General features: G+C 37.4%; 1 long non-coding RNA gene across 1 annotated transcript in view; it reads right to left on the reverse strand.

Moving 5' to 3' along the window:
• Positions 1-949: 949 nt before the first annotated feature.
• LOC117092431 overlaps positions 950-18,830 on the reverse strand; it is a 62,802-nt gene continuing 44,921 nt past the window's right edge. Inside the window, exon 3 of the long non-coding RNA XR_004440811.1 lies at positions 950-1,162. This is a non-coding gene — a long non-coding RNA (uncharacterized LOC117092431). The remainder of the gene's footprint in view (positions 1,163-18,830) is intronic.

Here is an 18,830-nt window from a genome sequence, read left to right on the forward strand (position 1 = left end):
CAAAGGCATATATAAACCAGCTGTAAATTATAATAAATTATGATATATGAAATGTAATATATAATGTTATATTTATAATGTTATAATTAGATAGCAGAATTTTAGGGTTTGTATTAGTCAGGATTCTCCAGAGAAACAGAGTCAGTTGGCAGCATGGGGAGAGATAAGATTTATGATAAAGAGTTGGCTAATATGATTATGGAGGCTGAGAAATCCCATGATCTGCCATCTGCAAGAAGAAGACACAGGAAAGCCAGTAATGTAAATCAATCAGAGTTCAAAGGCCTGAGAACCAGTGGAGCTGATAGTGTAAATTCTAGTGAGAAGACCTAAAAAGACGAGGAAAAATGTCCTAGCTCAAGCAGGCAGACCAGAAGCAAAAGGGGGGAATTTCTCCTTCCTCTGTTTTTTGCTCTATTCAAGCCTTCAATAGATTTGATGATACCCAGCCACAGTGGGAGGGCAATCTACTTTACTGAGTCCACCAATTCAAACGCCAATCTCATCCAGAAACACCCTCACGAGACACCTGGAAATAATGCTTAATCTATACACTCCATGGCTAGTCAAGACATAAAATTAACACAATAAGGTTGAAACAGATCTGTCAATCTAACTAAGGAAGAATAAAATACTAACATAAAATGCGTACAGGTTGATGATTTTATTTTTCCATGGCATAGAACTACTTTATTAGCAATATTACCATAAAGAAATGCAGGCCAGGCAAGGTGGCTCACGCATGTAATCCGAGCACTTTGGGAAGTCAAGTTGGGCAGATCCCTTGAGCCCAGGAGTTCGAGACCAGCCTGGGCAACATGGCAAAACCCTGTCTCTACAAGCATACAAAAAATTAGCAGGGCATGGTGGTGTACGCCTTTGGTTTCAACTACTTAAGAGGCCGAGGTGGGAGGATTGCTTGAGCCCAAGAGGCAGAGGTTGTAATGAGCCCAGATTGTACCACATCACTCCAGCCTGGGTGAAGAGTTAGACTCTGTCTCAAAAGAAAAAGAAAAAAAAAAAAAAAAAAAAAAAAGAAAGAAAAGGAAATGCAAGTGGTTGAAGTGGTTGATGATCCCATAAGATTCTTGATGAGACATTATTTGAAGTGCCTAGGTTTCTTCTAAAGCTTTCCAGAAGCATATTGTAAACTTGAACACAACTGGAAGGAAAAAAAAGAATAGGGAAAATTTGGGGTTATAAATCTCTAGTCAGGCCAAAGGTAGAGAGTGTATGGACTAAGCAAATTTACTGGCCCACCTTTAGGACCAATTTCCTTAATGTTGCTGAAAATCTCAAGACTTGGGAAAGTGTCCTGCATCACTAAACTCCTAGCTAACTTTACATTCCATTTCTTCTCTGATCTAACACCCTGGAGATCCACTGCTACATTTGTCCTGGTTCCCGCCAGTACATATTTGCTGGGTCCTCAATTCTTTCAGCGAAAGGGTGACTTCATCTCATATCAGAGACTGTTTTTGCTTTGGACATAAGCTGAGACCTGATCCTATTTATTGGTCCATATACAACAAGGGAAGGTGGAGCCAGATCTGCAGAAGGACATACATTGTCTTGTAAGGACCTTGAATGAGGTCCTTGCAAGGTGTCCTGACATGGCTAAGCTGGTTTTCTGTAGCAAGAGAGAAGGGAGTGCATCTGCTAGTCAGGTCATCAAGGAGATATGTAGTTTCACAGTATTCAGGCACAATCACTTAAGCCTACCAATTCTCACGATCCTATTCTTTCTCTATCAATACTCCAACTTTAGAATAGGAGGCCTGTCAGCTTTGTATGTAGTATCTTTTGCAGCTCTGCCACTCTTTCAGTTAAACCCTAGGGCAGATATTTTGCATGAAACAACTAATGCTGTGAAAGATGAGAGTCTTTAAACGCTATAAAGGAGGCCTTTGGCATTCACAACATGTTCTGAGTTGATGGTTGACTTATCCCAGCCTACCACTTTTTTTTCTTAAAGGATTCCAAGACAGGTAGGAAAAAACTTTCCAATACACAATCTGTATAATTTCTATTGCCTTCGTCCTGTCCATGTACTGAGCATTACTGAATAACCCAGTGCTTGTCGTTCGCTCTGTACTTTATCCCAATCCATTTGATGTCAGGTAATTAGTAACTGTGAGGCTACATAAATCATGTCAGAAGCCTTGCTACCCCACTCTTCAGCTCTGCCACCTTTGCCATCTGACCTCAGTGATTCAAATTCAGAATTCAGTCCCAGAGTTCTACTTTCTATGGTAACTTCTGCCACCAAATTTGTATGACTTTCCCCACAGCAGAGTCTGAGACAGTTAATTGGGTAAGGGTTATTTATTTTGGACATAATTCTAGGAAGCAGGAATGAGGAGACAAAAGAGCCAATATAAGGAGCATTGTGTAGGTTGCTGCTGAGGGGAATAGGGATTGCATTATGTTGAGACCTCCTAAACAGATTATGGAATGTCTCCCTGAATTTTTCTCCCAAAGTACAGCAGGTTGGGGCAACGGTCGACCAGCAGTTGTCTAACATCCTTAAGGACTTTTCCTGTGGATGTGAGGCCCCTGTAATCCTGTACTTGTATGTGGGCCAAGAGGGTTCCTGAAACTTCAGAGAAGGTGGAGAGATGCATAGCACTCTTGAGACCAAATATTGTCAATGCAAAGTGACAACTGTAGATAACATTTGACAAGAGCAGAGGGAGTATGACATGGTAACTTTATTAGTCTGTTATCATGCTGCTAATAAAGACATATCCAAGAGTAGGTAATTTATAAAGGAAAGAGGTTTAATTGACTCACAGTTCCACATGGCTGGGGAGGTCTCACAATCAGAGTGGAAAGTGAATGAGGAGCAAAGTCACATCTTACATGGTAGCAAGAGAGAGACAGCATGTGCAGGGGAACTCCCCTTGATAAAACCATCAGATCTCATGAGACTTATTCACTACCACGAGAGCAGCATGGGAAAGACCCACCCCCATGATTCAACTACCTTCCACTGAGTCCCTACCATGACTTGTAGGAATTATGGGAGCTATAATTCAAGATGAGATTTGGGTGAGGACACAATCAAACCATATCAGGTACCCGGGGATCAGCTATAGCTGATACCTATGGGTGACTGCTACAGATTAATAGACATATAATACAGCAATGGCTCGTTATGTGTTTTTGTGGACTGTTGGCTATTGAGGCTCAAAGTATTTAATTTGAGTTTGCTAATAAAATATCTAAAGAGAAAGGTCTCATTACTGCAAATGTGCAAATCAAAACATACTAAACTAAGGAACGTCATTCACTTTTTTTCTCAAAATATTTTTCCCATATAAATTTCCTATCTTAGTCAATTTGCGTTGCTATAACAAAATAATACAGACTAGGTAATTTATAAGCAATAGACATTTATTGCACATGGTTTTGAAGACTGCAAGCTCCAAGACCAAGGCACTTGCAGGAACAGAAAGGCAAAAGAGGAAAACTAAACCAGTTCCCTGCAGCACTTTTATAAGGCACTGACATAATCCTTTCCCCAAAGTGCTACCTCTTATTACCACCATGATAGAGACTGAAATTGAACACATGAATTCTGGGGGACATTGAGACCATAGCATCTTTATTTCATTACTTTTGTAATTTTAATCATGATTATTTCAACTTAGGAACACTGCAATAACATTTCATTTTTAACCTTTTATTTTGAAATAATTGTAGATGCAAAGGAAGTTGCAAAATAGTGCTGTTCTATGTACTTCTCCCCAGGCTTCCCCCAGTGCCATACAATTTTAATTCTATCTCCATTTCAACTTTCCAACGAGCTATTGGATTAATCTTTCAAAAGCCTACATTTAATCATGTCACTCTTTACCAATACACAATTTCTTCACTTCATCTACTGTTTTGCTTTCAAGACTACTTCTTCACCAATTTTATAGGCTTAACTCCTCTTTTGGTTTAAGCATTCATCAAATATTTATTAAGACCTTATCGGGTGTTTGAAATACAGTAGTAAGCAAGATTGGCAGAAAATTTTCTTCCAGTTGGACTGGAAGACGTATTTTGCAGCACTGTATGGGACACAGCATTACCTTAACACCCAGATGCTTCAGTCTCTCAGAAAGCACAGCTGGCAGTCAGTACCTGACCATGGCCCTGCATGGTTGGACTCACACTCAACTGGTAGTGAGTAACAAGAACAAAAATCTTATAATCTACAGAACCTCTGCATCTTAGAGCTACAGAAAAACGATAAAGAATAACTGAAAGGGATATAATAGTTTCCAACTTCTGACTAATGGTTTAGTCTGTGATTACAATTTAGAATGCTAGTTCAGCAGGGTGATTCATTTGAGAGAGCTCTGTCCTGATGCCTTGCTCTTCCCTGGGTGGCCCTTCATCCTTAAAATCTCCATGTTCCAAGAGTAAAGTCTTTTTGTGTATTTGTTGACAGAAAAGGAAAATTTCAGGGTAGACAGAGTGCCCAGAAAGAAATCTCTAAAGAGGCTTTTGTTTTTGAAGGCCTTAGACTTATGTAAGTGATTAAACTAAGCTTATCTAAATGCAGACGTTTAGTGGTGAGGAGGGATTCTGAAAGGACGGCGTTGGAACCTCCCTAACTGGGAAGGAGGATAACAGATTTTCCAATATCACAGTGAGTTGTACCTGCCCACACAGTTCCTCTGAAGGGCTGGGCTCTGGATGGGGATGTGTGCTTGGTGGCTTGTGAATACTGAACACTGAGCTCTGTAGCCTTGGCCTGGCACCTCCTGTATTCAAACATGGCCCACTGGAGAAAGCTTCCAGTGTTGTTGCCGGCATTGGCTGGACTACAAGGATTCAAACAGGGATCCTAACACTGGCAACCAGAACCTGTCCTATTTCTCAGGATGTTTTAAAATATGAGGCAAATCCTAGCATTCTTACATAATGAAAGAAGTGGGAACGGAGCTTTAGGAACTGTCTAGTATTGAAAATTCCACCAACTTAGATGTTTGGAGACTTTGGCCAATATTTTAAAAAAATGTTATTATCTGTAATCCAAGTTCCATGGAGCAATATATTTCTGTTACATAATAGCTTTAAAGGGGATTAATTTACCAAAAAATTCTTAGTGCTGTAGAGGTATTTGGCTCCATATATTCATTTTCATTCTATTTTAATAAAAATAAAGCCAGCCAAATAAATTGCTCTCTCGTCGACATTAAGGTCCTTTTCCATTCATATGTTGGAAAACCAATATTGCCTGGTAGGAATGCAATGCGTTGACTTACGAAGTGTTAGTATGATTTGCTGCCAAGAAATTCTTATCATGTGAATTCTGGCATTTAAAGTAACTAAAACATATAGGATAATTGCCTGAAGCCAAAGAAGGCAAATCTTTTCTGCAGCTGGCTTGTGGGAAGCAGACTACAGCAGATAATAACATGCTATTATTTCTCTTATTTTAAAAACAACCACAACAACAATTTTCTCTTCCTGCTCTGGCTTCTGCTGTTTTTCTCCTTTGCTTTAAACAAAAGAAACTCAAGAAAACTGTCTGTCATTCTTGTCTTTTCTAACACTCATGCCCACATCACTATAACTAAATTCCTTCTATCAACGTCATAGATTTCCTTTTTGCTAAAGCAAATAACCAGTTCACTATCCCTATCTTTCTTAACCATCAGCAGTATTTAACTCAGATAGTCCCCACTCCTCCTCTCCTCTACTTGACACACTATCTTCAGTTGAATTTCAGACCCCACCCTTACCTGGTTTTTCTCTTGCTTCTCTGAAACTCCTGTTCAGTCTCTGCTGCTACTTTCTCAACACCTAGGCTCTAAATGTTGGAGATCCCAGGTCTCAGTTCTGGGTCCTTTCCTTGTTTCTACCTACACACGCTTCCTTGGTGATCTCACACAGTATTATGGTTTTAAATACCATGAAAATGCTGATGGTTCCAAATTCTGTCTCCGCTCTGGGCCTCTCTCTTGCACTCAAGGTTTTAAGTCCTACTGGCTTCTCAGTATCTTGACTTGGATGCCCATTAAGCATCCTAAATAATGATAGATTTATTGAAGAAGAAATGAACAAACACCTGTACTGTATGAAGAATCCCAAGTCACAGTACACGTGGGATATTACAGTTTGTGTTGTACAGCTTATTACAAATTTGTTTCCTCCCTTCTCCTCTGACTTCTAAATAGATGTGGTGGTGACATCCAAGTAAATGCTCAGTAAACTGTGGGATTTAAGTTTTGGATAACGAAGCATTTAATCAGTAAATCTAAAAGTTTAGCAAATACTCCAAGTAAGGAAATTTGATTTAGTAGGACTTAAGGGAGGATGAAGAATTTATTCATTTGTTCAACGTATGTGTGCCAGGCTCTGTTCTAGGTACTGGAGATATAGCAGGCCATAAGAAAATCTCTAAGCTCATCAAACTTGTGTTGTAGTGTGTGTGTGTGTGTGTGTGTGTGTGTGTGTGTGTGTGTTAGAGGAGGTAGTCCGAAAGGACAGATAAAAAAACAAAACAAATAAATGTACAATAGCCCAGTGATGAGAAGGGCTATGAAGAATAACAATGGAAGGAATGGGGAATAGTATAAAGTGGCATAGTATTCAAATAGGATGATCACAGACCACCTGTGTGGAGGACTGAAGTTTTAGCAAAGCCTTCAAGAAAGAGAAGGAAAAGATCATGCATATTCCTAGGAAAAGTGTTTTCACGGCAGAGCATAAGTGAGGCAAATTCTCCAAAGAAACAAACAACAGACTCTTTCATGTGTCTGTGAGGCACAGTGCCCACCATACAAATCTCAAATGCTGTTAGGCTTTGACTGGTACCCTTCTCTATCCACCCTATGCATACTGGTACAGGAAGATCTTTGCAAAAGTATCCAGCACATCTGCAAAAGTATAGAAGATATGTGATTTTTGTTTCACTTACATACTAGATTCTCTTTCTTTTTCTGTATCCAAAAAAAAAAATTGTTTATCTAGGTAAGAATGGGAACACAAAATGATAGTCAAGCCATCTTAATGGAAGCATCCATCAAAACACAGTGTGATATTGTCTGTGGATACACGATGCTGCGGATGAGTATGAACACAGATAGGCAGGCTCATTTCAGTTTCTGTGTAAAGCTCAGCACAAGGGCAGAACCTTTGTCATACTGTGTTCACGTCCACAAATGTGGCACCTGGCTGTGGATTTGGACAGGTTTTTCTTTTACCTTCTCTTCCGAAGAACAATTTAAATCAACCTAAGTCAGACTATTTCAATATATCTTTCCCTCTTGTTACATAAAGCACCCTATTTTCATATTATTTAATTCTGAATTGCATGCTCTGGCAATTGCTCTTCCAATGTTTAAATCTTATTGCACAGCAAGGCACTGTTTGTTGATCACTTTGAAATGTGAAGATTATGACTGAAAAAACCAATTATCTATGTTATGTGGTTGAAAAGAAAAGCTGTCCTCATCTTTCTGGGAAACTCATTTTCTTAGACAAAGCATTCAACAGAGGGATAAAGGTACAAAGTTCCTTGCCAGGCAGTGAGGTTGGTGAAATCACACAAAGCAATCAGTGAATGGAAACACGATCCAGCCCAATAATCCAGTTTCTCATATTGATAAAGACTGTTAGAAGAGGTTGTCTATCCTAGAGAAAGTGGGCTACTTGAACTGAGTTGAACTACTTATTTGTATACAAAGCTATTGTTTCTTAAATTCCTGACCTGGCTGTTGCGAATGGTTTTGGGGAGTTCTTTGGTTCTTTCATTTCTTACTTTATCTTGTATCTAAATAAAAACAATCTGCATATGATTTCTTTGTAGTACTTTATGCTGCAGGGTTTCAAAAAGCCATAATGAAGCACATTGCCACTGAAATTCTCTTCACATATCATCTTTTGAGTTATTATGTTACAAAAGCTCTCAGTAACCTATAGCAAAAATGATTAAAATCCTCTCCATTGTAGAGGTTAAGAAAGTGATCATTAAGACTCTCTGGTAGACCCCTAAATGATAAATAGCATTTTACAACAAACAGGAGGTCAATGTATATTTTAGAGAGTTAAATACATTGAGCATACTGAGCTTACATAGGCCCTCCAGACTATATTTTGTAATAAACTCCCACTCGCAAATAACAAGAAATTTCTTCTTATGCATATGTGTTTTTATGATGAAATCATTGGTTTTATGTAAATCTCCTTCTGCTTGATTAGCATGATTTATTTCATTCAACTTGATAGATTATATTAACAAGGGATGGAGCAGGGGATTGTGTACAGTGCCTAGGTAATAAATCTAGGATCTATTTAAATTTTATATCCCGTGATTAGTAACATTTACTAATAACACTTAGCTTGCTAGGTAAAATACTGTAGAATTTTACTTTCATTTGCACATTGGTAAAATGTACAAGAAATCATAGAACTATAGAGACGGAGGGAAAGCCTCCCATATACCATCTCTGAAGTTTCATTGAAATGAATGACAACTGACAGATTAAGAGGAGAAGGTGCATAAAAATTTATTAACATTCATAAGCCTAGAAACAATATAAAATATGAGACTCAGAGAAAAGCTAGATGGTTGAGGCTTATATGCCCTCTTCATGAGGGAGAGGAAGATGGGGGAAATATAGCCAATTTGAAGGACTGTAAATAATTTTAGGGGAACTTAAATAGCCCAAAGAACAGACAATTAGCTTGGGACAAATTTCCTCTGAGCTCTGGGGGAGGTGGTGGCAAATTGCAAGAAGGTGGGGGCGGAACTTCGCTGTGAGCAAAGGTTGTCTTATAATGCCGATAATCTCCTAAGTAATCTCTAGGAGTTACACTTAGGATAATAAATGAAAGTCTGTGTGGGTATAGTGATGATTTTTAGTGATTAGTCTTTTCTGGTTATTAGATGAAGTTCTTAAGGAGGGACTATTAAGACAACTGCATTCCTAATGCTGGAACTTTCCTTCATCAGATAAGGAAACTTTCTCCTAGTGCTCAAGAAAGAAAGAGGATCGGAGGGGCAGGAGTGCAGGAGAAGGTTAGAGAGAGACCTTAGTTCTTAGGCTTATTTCTGAGGCCTTTCACCTTCCTTTAATTCAAAGCAAGAAGCATGCCAAAATGTCGTATTTTGGGATATTATTTTCTGAGCCCCAAAACAGCTTAAATAAGAAGAATAAAACAAATCAGGTACAGAAATTTTTAAGATTATCACACAGTTCCAGGCTCCCTCCTCATTCTGCCTGTGCAAAGAATTCCGGCTTTGTCTAGTCCTATTTCCTATTGTTTCCTACCTTTCACAGAAAAAGTTGTCAGTTTTTTAAACTCTTGTGAGCTAGAATTTGAAGAAGCTGGGGGGAATGGAGGAGCAATACAAGGACAAAAAGTCCTGAGGGCAGGACTGAGAAATGCCCTCAAATTCCACCTTTCCTGGTTTAGATTCCATGATCCATCACCCTTCGTTCCTTAAAATCTCTCCATGGTAGTGGTCTGACCAAACTCGACTGTAACTAATTCAGTCTGTGCACATATTCCCTAAAAGGCAACTGTGAACAAAGAAAAATATAGTCATGTTTACCTACCTTATTTTAAGTATTTATAACTAATCTCCACTTGCACCTTAACACTGCCCTTCAATCACTGATTTCCCTAGTTAGTAAACTCTTCCACTTTCAGACCCTCTCCCTGTTTTCTAGTCATCTACATTCCCTTCACATCCTCTCAGCTGATGAATATGCTTATTTTATTTAAAACTTAAAACAATCAGAAAAAATCATACTCATCCTTCCTCTGCCAAACCTTCCTATTTGTGTATGGACCCAAATAATTTACCCTTCTTTGAGTTACAAGAATGAACTCTTCTGATCCTCTCTACATTAATCCCTTCATTTATGTATGGAATAACACTTGTTATTTCCTACCTAAGGATTTTATTCCTACAAAAGTTCTCTCCCTCTCTCTTCTTCCTCTTCTTTACCCCTCCCCACCTCAACATTTCCCTCCACTTTACGATCACTTAAATTGGAATAACATGAATTATCCTTCCTTTTAAAACAAAACATCTGCTAGACCCTACATTTTCAACTCTGCTGCCTGATCTCATGTCTCCCTCTTACAGAAAAACCTTTGATAATGTTTTATATTTGCTGTCCCTACACTTCCCCCTTCCATTCTTTCTAGAAACTTTTCCAAGCATGCTGAAACTACTTCAGCCGATGTCACTCAAGCCCTCCAACTTTCCAAAGGCAATGCCCAGTTCCTAGTATTGATCATACTTAACTTTCTGCAGGATTTGGCACAGTTAATTTCTTTCTCTCATTCTTGAAATGCTTTCTTAATGTGGCTCAAGGGACACCACACTCTCCATGTTTTGCTCCTACCTCTCTGGAATCTTCTAATAGAATGAAAGATTCTCCTCGTAAGTTTCATTGGAGCTCCCTCCTTTCCTGACCTTTAAATGTTGGCATGCCCAGGGTTTATTCTTCCACGTGGCATCTTTAGGTAATCTCCTCGGGTTTTATAGCTCATTAACATGTAATTCACGCTGATAACACTGATGACTTGATGATGTCTTAGCTCCAGACTAAAAAAATGCACCTGCTTAATAAATAGATCTAATATAACATCCAACAATTAGTTGCAATTTATATACCTAAAATATAACTCATGATTTCCCCTCACCCTTGCAAACAATTGCTTTCAAAAGTCTCCAACTCTACTCCACCATGCTTGAATCTAAGACTTTTTGGAAGTAACTTAGTATTTTCAACTAAAGGATATTACCAGGTTTTCCTTAAGAGTGCATCTTTTTTCCTTTAATGATTTCTTATTTACAAATATATTGTACTTTCACACTTTGATGAGCTTTAAGAATTGTTTTAATGGTGGCTACAACACAGTGATACTCAGAAGAAAGCAACTCTGTTACTTTCATCCTCAAATGAGAGTGCCACACAGGGAACTGCACCAGGAGACAGGAAACAGCAACACACAGCTGCTGTGAGGGCTGCTGATGTATGGCAGCTAGGATAGGGTTCCCTAGGTTTCTCTGCATCTCTAGGGACTGGCTATTTTGAATAATGTCCAGGGCTCTGAGCTCCAGGCCATAGGCACTCTCTCTAGTTGTCTAGTAACTGGGACCAGAGAAATTAGGGCAGGTGCTTGGTGGCCCAGAATATGAGAACTGGAAAAGGGGGGTGGTTGGAGTGTGGATTTAATCAGCTGCCCAAGAAGGGGAACTGACAGTCACTAGTTAGGGCCTCAAAACTGGGTCAAGACAACATTAAAGAGAATAATTTTTAAAAAACTATATTATACTTGGCTTAGTATTCACAGAGACACTAACACACACACACATACACACACCACCTCCCCAGATGTATCTATATCTTTATCTACATGTAAAGATTTGTTAATTAATCTCCACTTGATCTTTTCTTTCTTTTCTGTCACCTTTAGTTTTCTATTCTAGTTTGCTCGGTTAAGACACTGTACTACTTTTTCTTTTAGAGAGAATACTTGGATGGAGTTCTCTTGTATTTTTCTGTAACCTTGAGATGTAATAAAATATTAGCTGGGTCTACAATTCATAAACTGCACCATTTTCCTCACAGTGGTTGGTAGCTGCTCTCACCATCTTCACGTTTCCACTGTTTCCGATGAGGATTCTGACTTTTTTTCCTTTGCTTTTTCTACCTTGAATCTTGTCATATTTTTCCCCTTCCTTAGAATTCAGGAGTTTTACAGAATGTCTTAGGTGTCTATGTTATTTCTGATTAGTCTGACCTGGACCTCCCAGAAACCATTTAATCTGGGATATTAGGATTTTTGTTGAGAAAAAATAAATTCTATTATTTTATTTTTATCAACAATCTTCCATCTGTCTTTTTCTCTTACTGGTACATCTTTTACTATCTCCTGTTATATCCTTCAAGATTCATTTCCCCCTCATGGTTTTTATTTCTCTGTAATTGTTTTTCTGTGCTTTGTGATTTATTTATTTATTTATTTTTTGTACTTGATCTTCTAGGACACACGGCTGAGTAGTAAATATCCTCTCCTTCAAATCATTTACAGAATTATTTGGCTGAGAACTCATGTCGTTAATCACCAAATATTCTTTATCTGGGTATGTGCCACACTTGATTCTCCTCTAAAGTGTTTATTATTTTTAATTGAATTGTCTATATCCCTCGGCAGCTTTACTTCTCTGGATATGCATTCTGATTTTTCTGGTCACTCGTTGAACGTAGATAGCTTTTAGATAGGTTGTTATTTTCCTCTGGGAATGTTGAGGTTCAGGCCAAATGGAAAAGTCTCAAAAGTGGTAGAAGTCAAGGCTGTCTGTACGCCATAGACTGACAGTATAGGAAGAAATGTTTTGCCATGCCCTACAAAGGTCCCCAGGGTAAGTCACGAGGAGTGTGGATTTCCTTATACTTCCAGCTTTAGGGAGAAATTGCTTGGCACTTCATCTCTCCAGCTTCTTCTTGGCATTTTTAAAGCCAGGGAAGTCATTTCCCTGCAAAGGAGGGAGGGTTTCTCACTATTTCTCTTTGTTTGGACTCCAAAAGTGCCAGACTTTTCTTGGTCCCCTGTCCCTTCAGGTCCCAGAAGTCACTTGACTCACTAGTTGCTCTCTAATCCTTTATCTCCCTTTATTTTTATTAGGTTATTTACTTACATGTGTATCACCGTACTCTCTCACCAGAATAAAAGCTCCATGGGGCCCAAGTCTTTGGTTCAGAATTCTTTCTTCAGTGCTTGACACATACATAGTATAGGTTTCGTATATTTTCTGGAAGTTTAATGATGTAAGAAATGGGGAGAGTTTGCGAAGACAAGAACAGCAGGGGGAGAGTGAGGGAAATGGATAGAAGTAGAATGATCAAGAAATACTGTTGTAGAGTATTTAGTTGAAAAAAATGCCAAAAAGTCTATGAACAATGTTGAGATCTCTTGATGCCGTTTGTCTTTTTCTTTCTACAACATTCTTCTGTGGATCATGGATTCAATAGGGCGAAGAATATGAATAAACAGATGGTCTTTGTATGACTTTGTATATATTTTTAAAGTAGAAAATTCAAAAGAATGCATTGTATGTATATGTATAATCAATTAATGCTAAGGGGGAACTAAACAATGAAATTATTAAATCAAAGATTTGATTTTTAACTTGCAGCCATTTAGGGTAGATGGTGATAACCTCAGTGAACAAACAATTTAATAAGATATCTATATGTACTTACATACGCCTACAGTGGTGTTTGATGGAGAGGAACATGCATCAAGAGACTAGGTGCAGAAACAAAAGAAAGAAGGGAACAGAAACTTCAGAAGAAAAATTTGGGGAGAGGCAAAGAAAAGCACATTGTGTCTGTGTCTGCCCACAGTGCTTAACCTACCCTGCCATCATGAAGCATATCAGGAAACAAAACCAAAAACATTTAATAAAATCATTAAATATTATTAAAGCATATTATAATATATTCCATTTTTATCTGCCTTAGATGAAATTAGTTTGAAATTCTTGACACAGATAAAGTCTCGACACAGATCAAGTAGTAGAAAGCATTTAGTTTTCTAAATCATTTGCACAAAATCTCCCATTTATTTCACTGTCAATTCATTTATTTCATGGGGCTGGAGAAAAAACGTAGAAGAAAGTTAACGTAGGAGAGCAAACTAATTTAGTACGTGAACATAGTGTGTTATATATAACTAGGAAATATGTGAAGGAAAGTATTCATCATCTACGCCAGGTACGTTAAACATGAATTTGTAGATCTTTAGTCTTTATGTATCCGAAATATGTATATATCTTTACATATATTATAAATATTTATATACCTTAATATATATAAGATACACATCATATACATGACCTATATTTGGTAAATAGCTTATATATGAGATAAACACTTGTATATATCATTAGATATATAAGATATATATATATAATAAATAGCTATACAGGCATCCTTTCATAAATGAAAGATTTTGAGCCAGATTTACTCATATTCAAAAATCAAAAATTTGTACAATCTTGTAAAATTCATGTATATTAAATCAAAGGAAAAAAATAGGTGAAAGCCCATGGAGACCTGAGTTTTAGCTCTGGTTTGTCTACAGTTTGGTTTCTTAATATTTTTGGGTGATTTATAAGATGAGGATGTTTATATAATCTTATGATCTAATTATATAGTTTTAATGACTAGAATGAATTTTGACTTAAAAACATCCTGATTACAAATAACCTTAACTGTAGAATTTACGTGTGCGAGTGATGTGATGTGGTGGTCTGTATGTATGATATGTATATCATACATATACATATATACACACACATATTTATACACAAACAAATGTGCATATTTGTTGGTGTTTACTAAAGTGAAGTCTTCAGTTCAAAACATTAAATTTGACTAAGTACAGTTAGTTACATGTTTATGAAGTCATCTATTTTCTTAAGCAACTAAAGGATTCTATTATTTTGACAAGAAGAATGTGGGAATGCTTAGATATCTGTTTGGCATCTTTCATCGTAGTGCTACAAGTTCTGTAAGATCATGGAGCTTTTCAAGTGAAGTAGGCAAGCATTGAGCTACATTAGTGAACATCAGCAAATAAAATAGGTCACATTTATTATATATTACCTTCATCAATGATGTTCAAAAAACATGCTTTTTTTCCTAAGAGTTCATATTCCTATGTATTTTATAGAAAATAGGTATTTTGCTTTGAAATTAAGTATGAGTCATTCTCAATCTTGTCAATTTAAACTTTTTAAAGACTTGGATAGTTTTTAGAGCATTGCCATTCTTAGATTTAGAAGGAATTCTTAATTTGCTCCTAAAGATGCAGGTTTTCATCCATAAATACCTCTTTCTTTCTTACAGCATTAAATGCATCGTGTTTCCATTATTGTATAAAATAGAATTTGATGATTATATTTTAAGGAGGGCTGTGGTTTCAATGTGTGAGCAAAGTAATTGCTCAGGAACCCTTTTGCAGTCTTATTCAAACCAGACTATCTGAATACCATACCAGAAAAAGAAGAGGACAATTTTCAACCATTTTTAGTCACTGAATAAACAGAAAGGAAAACAAAATAGCTCATATTATACCTTATAATTATGTCTCTCCTGCTGAGGTATCCCAAAAGGTGCAATTAAAAGATAACTATACAGAAAATAATGCCTTAATTTAGTATTTAAATAGAATTGCAATGATTTTCAGTATCCGGAGAGGAGATCTGTTTCTCAGTTCGCCCTCATAGTCATCTGCCCAGTGAGTGATCCCTTTGTTGAACTAAATTATTATTATTGAGAGACACCCTTCAGATAGAACGACATGGTCTCTTAGCTGCAACCAGAACTCAGAGAAACTCAAACTTTATATCAGAGACATGAGAGGACTCTTAATTTTCTTTACTCTTTTTTCTTTAGAATAAATTTCCACCTTTGGAAGTATTAGGATAAGATCTAAGTGTCAGAATACATTTAATTATGCTTGATATTTCAGGTTTTTTTTTCTGGTACTATGATAAACTATCACAAATTTAGTGACTAAAAGCAACACAGGTGATTATCTTACAAGTTTATACAACAGAAGTTCCCAACAAATCTCACTGGGGTAAAGATACTGAAGAGCTGTATTGCTTTTGGAGAATCCAAAATAAAACTGTTTTCCTTCTCTTTTCCAGCTTTCAGAGACCTTCCTCATTCCTTGGTTCATGCCCCCTTCCTAGACCTTCAAAGTCAGCAATGATAGGTTGAATCGTTCACACATGTGGCATCTTTCTCAACTTGGTATTTGCTTTTTAATATTTTTTAGTGATCTTTCCAAGGTACAGATATTTTTCTACCAGTATGGTCAGACACACTGACTTTAAAAAATAATATTCATGGCTGGGTATGGTGGCTCACACCGGTAATCCCAGCACTTTGGGAGGTCAAGGTGGGAGGATTGCTTGAGGCTAAGAGTTTGAGGCCAGCAGGAGCAACATAGTAAAATTAAACTTTACAAAAAAATTAAAAAAAAAAATAGCCAGGCATGGTGGCATGCACCTGTGGTCCCAGCTTCTCAGGGAGCTGAGGCAGGAGGATCATTTGAAACTCGGTGGTTGAGGCTGCAGTGAGCTATGATCACTCCACTGCACTCTACTCTCTAGCCTAGGTGACAGAGTGACACCCTATCTCAAAAAATTTATACGTATATTTATACATACACACATATGTATATTCATTTTTCATATATGGTTCATAATCATACATTAAATATTTTCCACTGTTTTCTTCAAAGTTTGATGGCTTCATTTTATACTGATATTTTAACTAAAATACGTAATCCTAAATTTTTCTGTGTATTAATGTAAGAACGTGAATAATTTGTTTTTCAAATTATTTAATTTTTTGATTGATTTACTGAACAATTCAGTCTGTTCACATGAATTTCTAAGTCTTGACTTAACATGTCTTTATCAAGGTATAAACACTAGCTGAGTTTTTTTCAGGGTCATGAAGGCCAAGTTTGTTATTGCTTGGGATAATTAACCATACACACTTAAACTTTCTAAGAAGTAAAAAATTACTGGATATTGTTATAAATTTTGGTTAATAGTCAAAAAAGAAATAGACAAAATTAATAAAAGTAATCCCTGAATTTTATTTTAATTCATTTTCATCAAATTAATATTTTTAAAATCAGCATTTCCCAAATCCATTTCAGCAGAATATCAGTGTATTATTTTTTTAAAAAGTAAGTCTTTACTCAAGTAACTTTGACATTGTGAATTAATTTCATTAGGATTATTCACTGTAACTTATATTGGGGTCTTTAAAATGCTTATGTTTTGTGAACCTCCAAGAAAATGGAATATAAAGCAATATTTTTTTGCATTTGGCTACAGGATTCTTTCTCAAAAGAAGCCATATATCATGAATGTTTCATACACTGTTAATAATAACATAAAACAGGCTGGGAGCGCTGGCTCACAGCTGTAATCTCAGCTCTTTGGGAGGCCGAGGTGGGTGAATCACTTGAGGCCAGGAGTTCAAGACCAGCCCAGCCAACATGGCAAAACCTTGTCTTTACTAAAAATACAAAAATTAGCCAGGCATGGTGGCACATGCCTGTAGTCCCAGCTACTTGGGAGGCTAAGGCAGGAGGATCACTTGAATATAGGAGGTGGAGGTTGCAGTGAGCTGAGATTGTGGCACACACCAGCCTGGATGACAGAGGGAGACTCTGCTGGAAGGAAGGAAGGAAGGCAGGCAGGCAGGCAGGAAGGAAGGAAGGAAGGAAGGAAAAGGAAAATGTGAACCAGGTTTTAAACTATTTGTGCCTTATCTCTTGCCAAAATATGAATTATTATTCCCTACATTTCTGATATACTGAAAAACTGGGTAAAACTTAGGGCCAACAACAATGCTGTTGATGTAAAACAGGGTTAGATATCTACTTTGCCTGATTCCTGATGACCTATTAGGCCTATCCTCTTGTTAGGTAGATTGCATTGTTTTCACATGGTCAGCTGTATTAGTTCATTTTCATGCTACTAATAAAGACACACTAAAGACCGGGTAATTTACGCAGGAAAGAGGTTTAAAAGACTCACAGTTTCACATGGCTCGGGAGGCCTCACAATCATGGCAGACGGCAAGGAGGAGCAAGTCATGTCTTACCTAGATGGCAGCAGGCAAAGAGAGAGCTTGTGCAGAAAAACTCCCTTTTATAAAACCATCAGATCTCATGAGACTTATTCACTATCATGAGAACGGTATGGGAAAGACCCACTCTCATGATTTAATTACCTCCCACCGGGCCCCTCCCACAACACATGGGAATTGTGGGAGCTACAATTCAAAATGAGATTTGGGTGAGGACACAGCCAAACCATATCATCAACTATCTTCATTTATAGTGTCTCTGAGTGCCTAACATAGTTTCCCATATATAATTTGTACACAATAAATAAAGAAATAACCAATACACCTTTGTTGCCAGGCATACAGTAGGGATCCAAAAATCACGAATCCTGGTACTTACATACTATATCATTTTCATTAATTCACATCTTAAGTATTTATTTAGCTTCCTACATACATGATACTAGGTTAGTAACTATGGGGACTAATTCTCTGTGTAGCTTTGTTAATAGTCCTATTAGAGTAGCAAAGACAGGAATTGTATAGAACGTACTAATGTTACATGATATAAGCCATGTTTTATTAGCATTAACCTTTATTTTCTAGGTTAGTATCTTGGCCTACTGTAGAATTATTCACCACCAAATATTTTCAAGATTGACCAGGAATTTTCCCACATGCAACAGATGCTGGGCACTGCCATCTGCTCTACCATTCCCTCTGTTGTCACTATTACTTCCTCCAGGTAATAGGGTTTTGGAGGATCCCTGCCCATTTCACTGAATTCCAATGCATTCCCTAGGCTCAAAGTTGTCATGAGGCTCCACGGCTTTTTCCAGTGGGCATACCCACATTCTCCAGTCACCACTGTCAGTGTCGAAGGGGCACTGCTGCAGATTCTTAGATTCCTGCCAGGTACCACCACGGATGCACTATAGCTCGCAACATATCAAATTTATAAAGTGCAATGATGGAACATGCCACTTTTCTCCTTCTGCAATGCACTGTGATTATGATACCAAAGCATATTGTTTATATTCCAAGTTCTTACAGTGTTTTAGCAAAACATCTTCCCATTTTAATCTACAACATTTCCTCCACCCTTTTGTCTTCAACATCCTAGGCACAGACATATGCAACACCAAATTCAAATGAAAGACATCAAGCAATATTCACCGTGCTCCTATAAGATAAAGCTTT

This window comes from Trachypithecus francoisi, unplaced genomic scaffold (assembly GCF_009764315.1).
Source record: "Trachypithecus francoisi isolate TF-2019V2 unplaced genomic scaffold, Tfra_2.0 Contig01440, whole genome shotgun sequence".
Classification (NCBI taxonomy): domain Eukaryota; kingdom Metazoa; phylum Chordata; class Mammalia; order Primates; family Cercopithecidae; genus Trachypithecus; species Trachypithecus francoisi.